At 43.3% G+C, this 6,000-nt stretch overlaps 1 protein-coding gene across 1 annotated transcript in view; it reads right to left on the reverse strand.

The window, feature by feature from the left end:
* LOC6553685 (octopamine receptor beta-2R) overlaps positions 1 to 4,837 on the reverse strand; it is a 44,125-nt gene extending 39,288 nt beyond the window's left edge. Inside the window, exon 1 of the mRNA XM_001980346.3 lies at positions 4,476 to 4,837. The gene's annotated coding sequence lies outside the window, so the exon portion shown is untranslated. The remainder of the gene's footprint in view (positions 1 to 4,475) is intronic.
* Positions 4,838 to 6,000: the final 1,163 nt, after the last annotated feature.

Here is a 6,000-nt window from a genome sequence, read left to right on the forward strand (position 1 = left end):
TATTTAATTTCAAGTAGAGGCTTGAAGCGCACAACTCTGATATGGGAAAACAAACAGCTTTAAATCTGTTCAAATAATAATAGCACTTGTGGTCTAATGGTTAGCTAAATTGATACACTTGTGTACGAGTTCTGCTGGTTATTATACCCGTGCAAGTCAAAAGTGACGAAAAATAATGGAATAAAATCTCAAATTTCTTATGGCGAAATCATTTACAATTTCTATAAATAATTTGTTTCGGGTCAAATATCTGAATTAAATGCCGCTCGATTCATTTTCATGACTGACTGATTCCTGCCGCTGCTGTTGCAAGCACACATTTCTCTCTGCCAAATTCGCACACTTTCCAGCCAAGTTTGGCACGCACACAATGCCAAGTTGTCTGTTTAAGCCGCCGTCTCAACGGAGTTTCAATTCTTGGGCCGCGCTACTGTATTCTGATATGCTGAACTGACAGGCAATTAAAAACGCTGGACAAGCGGGAGCCCCAAAAGCGCAGCTCCTTCGCCTCTGCAGGCCAATAAATCAGGACGCGGCGACAAGGGAAGGACATCAAACGGACACTTTGGCCGCGGGCCGTGCAGTGCAGTGCAGTTCAGAACAGTCCAAGTGAGAATTCAAAAAAAAGGGGAAAATGGCCGAAAGGCGAACGAGAATCAGTGTATATAAAATTCAATTAGAATTCTATTTTATTTTTGCGCTTTTCTCTCAGCGCCTCCTTATCGCTTGCAGCTTTTCTAATCAAGCGGACAGACGGCGGACATATCCTTCCTTTCCGCCTTCCTTGGCCGCCTTTGTTTCGGCCGCCTTTCTGCTGCCGTTTCCCGTTGTAATTCGAAGTTGGGAAAACGAGAAGCAGAAGCCCAGAGGCCATCAAATCAAGCGGAAGGAGAGCGGTCCCAACACAAGATTTTCACACTGCTTCATTTGTTCCACGGCGCCAACTTTCATTGCTTTTTGTGTGCGTGGGGGTTTTGAATACCTCTTAGTACAAGGTTATATGGGCTTAACAAATTCTTGGGGAATACACATGCGTTTTGGAACTGCACATTCTATAATGTAAGTTTAAACTGTCATCATTTTTATTTCTATTCAAGATGTATATTTCTTGCGTAGTCAGCACACGGTAAGTGCTATTCGAACCCTTCAAGCTAGCAGCCTACCCTCTCCGATTTGTAGGTGTGTGTGTGTGAATGCTGTGGGCCTTGTCGATAATTTTCTGCCTTTCTACACACTCAACGGCTGCCTTTGACACAGCCAGAACATCTTCAGCGTGGCATCGCTTTTGAAACCACAAATTACATTGAAAATTCCTGCTTGATTGAAGTTGATTGAGCAAGAAAATGCCTACAACGCCCCGGATTCCCGGTGGCGGCCAAAGGAATAGCACAACATCTCCGCATTTCCCCCGAGGAGTTGCTATTTAAGGTAAAGTTTTAAACACCTGTCGTTGGATCCCGCCATCTCACCCTCACCCCCCTTTGCCAACGACTCAATATCATTAAGTATGCGCGTTGGGGGTGGTTATACTTGTATGTGTGTTTGCTGGATCGGCCTGCGGTTATTTGCCGATTTAACGGGTATTTCCGATACAAGCCGCAAGCCAGCTTCGCCACTCGAAGCTCAAAGTATCATAATTAATGAGCCGCCCACCTACGACCGCCCGCCCGCCCTCCACCGCAAAACTAGGCGTGGCCGCTCGCCAAAGTGTAATCTCATTTAAATTGCATTTTCAGCGGGGCCGACAGCAAAAATACAATTGCATTAATGCCTGCATCGGACGAACTTTGGCCCGCCATTTTGCACTTCCTCTCTTGGCCATTGAAGTTGAACGAACATTTTGGCCTAATTTCGCCGTGATAGCAGTTTTGTTAATAGCACGTTATAATGATTTCCAGAAAGCCCTATTAAATTTGATTTCCTATGAACGCCTATAAAGAGTGCAATCTGATAACCGAACTGCTGATTATAAATATACGACGAATGCAATAACTAATTGAAATCGGCAGGCGTACTTCACATCGATAAGATTTGTATAATAATGATTGCTTTGTAGGTATTAAGTTATATTAATTATAGGATGTTTTAATTTAGCACATTTATATATAGGACGTATTAATGTTTATCAATTGAAAACCTCAAGTTCTATTAGAGTTCTCTATTTCCAATAAATCCAGACCAAATCAGACAAATCAAATAATTATCAGATTATTCAAAACAAGATAAGCTGTATTGCCACATGTATGCTATAATTAAAGATCTAAAATCACCTTCGATACCAATAATGGCCTACTCACAATTAATCCAATTGAAATAATAACGCCAGACCGACTCAGAAAATTGCTTAAGTCAATCAGCTTAGGTCTTAACTCTCTCAGGTGAACTGTCGCTTGTAACCAAAGCTTACTGTATTTAATATATGGATGCTGCAGATTGCTTTACGTATAAGCTGATTGCTATATTATTGTGCAAATATTGGGTCCGCTTTGTCTGCCATATAACAAATCAATGGCAAAAATGCCCCTGACAGTATACACTCGAAATAAGACAAATACTGGATGCCTTGTTAATTAATATCAAATATTATTTGGACTGATACTCACCATTTACCAAATGGATGTCGCAGATTTCCATAGCCAAAGAGCCGTCGAGAGCCTGAAAGCCAAGTCAACAGCCAAACAAAACACACAAAAGTTATTCGAAACGGCTTTGGGAAAGCTGAATTTGCATTTGGAATCTTTGCAGTTTTCGGCACCGAAGAGTGGAAATGCAAATCGAATAAATAGAAAGTAAATAGAAGGCACTGGCAAACCAAATCACTCAGTGCACACAGTACGACTGATAGAGAGACAATCTTTAAAGAAATGGCTTGCCATCATCCGCCCATTGTCATCATCATCATCATCGTCGTCGTCATCGTCATCGCCCTCAAAGATTCTGTGGATGCGTTTGTTGTGTGACTTTAAGTGTGTGTGACCCCAGGGGCATTGGCAGTGGGCTGGAAAAGTGGGTGGCAATAGTGGTGGAAGATGGGGGATGGGCTGGATTCTGGGAGGTGCAGAAATGCTGACTATGCTGCTCAGCCCGGTCATGTTGCGTGCTGAGCAGCTTAAGTCGTTATGAGATGACAATTTCTATACCGACTGAGCTGCGACTGCGACTGCGACTGAGCTGCGGCCATATCAACACTTCCGTTTGGGATACACTTGAAAAATTTGGCATTTCCATTGTTGGTTCATAAACGAACAATGTTTAGTTTGGGTTGCAAAATATAAATTTTTGACCTATCATCAGTTTAATATAACGGAAGCAAGTACTTTATAATTAAATGCTCACTGGTTGCAAAATGAAACAAATCAAAGTTAACTACATTTTAATTTGAGGCTGCAATTTAGGTTATTCAAGTCAATTCAAATTCGATGAATGCAAGCATTTGCATAAGGTGTATTACTTGCCATTTTCAAATTATAATTATTAATGGAATAACATGCTAAAAATGTTAATGGCTCGCTATTACGAATACCAAAATTGCAAAGAAGAAGAAGAACAATTTATTTCAATAAAGAGGCATTAATTTATTCTAAGCATTGGAACAGCCAAAGATATAGTGTTCCTTCACGCTACTTATGGATCATTGATCATCGCTTATGATATTTGTTTTAGTGTACTTTACTGCCCCCCATCACATGGTACCCCATCCCCCTCCAACTACTTTGATTGCAGTGCCCGGGGTACTTGGCATTACGGGTGTGTGTAAATTGGTGTGTGTGTGTTCAACTGTGGGACTTGGCTTATAGATGAGTGGCTCTGCCGTCGGTGATTCGCTTTGGCTGTTCTTATTTATGTTATCGCTATCGTGGCGGCGCCGATAGCTTCTGTATGACTATAGCTCCCTCCAGCGTTGGGCTCTCGACTGTTGCATTTGCATTCAGCATTTCGCATTCGCATTTGCACTGGGCACATAACAAATAACGCTGGTGATTGCGATTAGGGTTTGTGCATATTTCACTGCCTTTCGCTGAGCGTGTTTCTTTTCGAAAATATTTCTCCTTTGGTCATTTGGCATGTAAAACTGAACGGACGTGCGACGGCTGGCATTTTGCATTAGTTTTATACACGTGTATAACATTGGCGCGACAGCATTTTATTAATTGCACCCAATAATCACACAAACGAAACCGAAAAACTTAAGCGACGGCGCAACCAAAAGCGGAAAACACAAGGGCAATGCGACAAGAGCAGATGCAATAATATTTTCTCGAAATATATAATATTATACTCGAAGTATATATATACATATAATTTCCGCGAAGGCTGCTCACTTTTTTCTTTAATTTGATTCTCGCACAAGATTCTTTCTTCTTAAATTAACTGCAAAATGCATTTGGCGGCCCAGCGGAAGCGAGCGCACAATGTCACCGAATGGCGACGGCCAACGCTGCGTATACGCAATGGCACGCGCGCGCGACATTTACCGAAATTCATCCGCACCGTTGCCATCAGCAATCAATGCGCTTGTAATCTCCAGCTGTAATCATTTATTCCAGCTGCTTCTGCTGCTGCTGCTGCTGCTGCTGCCGCTCCTTCTTCTACTTTATTCCCGACGATTTCTGTTCTTGGGGAATCCGAAGCAGAAAAAGGGAAACAGAACCACTACCAGTACCACTACCAGTACCAGAATCGCAATCGGAATCTGTAGCGCGCCTATTTCCTCTCAGCATGCGACTGCGGCTGCCTTACGAATATTTTCACAAACGGGCCAAATTGGCGAGCGGACTGCCAACGGCGGACTCTGCGAACTGCGACTGCGACTGCGGCTGGCTGACAGACGAATGAACCGCCGAATTTCCCTGAGCGCCGCACGAAGCTCGCCAGTTCGTAAACTCATTGACTCAAAGACTCTGAAACTCAGAACTCAGAACTGAGATACTCGGAAGCTCACGGATACACGGAAACACGGACACACTGACACACTTACAGGCTGCGTTCCCAGCTCGGAATGTGCCCCCAAAAACACGACTGCGAATACACACTCGGTTGACGCCGACGCCGCCGCCAACGCCAAAGCCAACGCCTCTGCTCGCTGCTGCTGCAGAGCTGCGACAGCGACGTCGGCTGCGCGCATGTTGCACTCAAAGTGGGCCGCCGCTCAGTCGCTCAGTCGCTCAGCGCTCGCCCACTCGCCCACTCACCCGCTCACCCACTCAAAGGCGAATCGGAAGCGAATGGCGACAAACGAGCGCTCGGCTGTTAGCCAGCTGTTAACTGCTCGGCAGAGCGGGCTGTAAATGTGTGTTAATGGGTTACAGCCGTTTACAGAGCTGTTGCTGCCGCAGACGAGGAGAGGCTGTAAATGGTAAGTAATCGCACTCTATTAACAGAGCTACCTTTCTCTTTCCGAAATTCTCAAGCCGAAATTCTCAGTTCTACCAATATTACATTTCCAATCTTAGTACTTGGTATTCAATTTATTCGACTTAACCCATCGTGAAATTACTCGACAAAAATGAACAATTTGCTTAACTACAGGAATCCCTCAGTTAAAGACATAATTATTGATTAATATTGATATTTTGATATTTAAAATTGAACAGGCATTTTATTTAGAACCTCATCATTTCAAAGCGTTCTTTTATTAATAAAGCGGTTGATATACATACTAATAAAACTTTTTCGACAATGCATAAACTGGAATTGATAAAGTAATGTGAGTACATTCAATTTTGAAAAGCTGTTGCACGGATGTTACCCCGAGTGTTGTTGCTGCTCGATGAAAATGCTGAAAATGTTACGCATACGCCATGCTGTCTGATTGTGCTTGTAGTACAAGCGGCTCAATATTGGCGTGACAGCACGGGCTGCCTAAGCCATTAAATGCATGACAAATTTGGCTTGTCAACAAGCGGAAGACGAGGCTAAAGTTTTCCCAGCCATAAATTAGCGCAACGCAGCCCGCCCACGAAAAAGTCGCAAAGTAAATTCCAATTAAAATTTCAGCGT

Source organism: Drosophila erecta, unplaced genomic scaffold, assembly GCF_003286155.1.
Source record: "Drosophila erecta strain 14021-0224.00,06,07 unplaced genomic scaffold, DereRS2 tig00000000-arrow-pilon, whole genome shotgun sequence".
NCBI classification, from domain to species: domain Eukaryota; kingdom Metazoa; phylum Arthropoda; class Insecta; order Diptera; family Drosophilidae; genus Drosophila; species Drosophila erecta.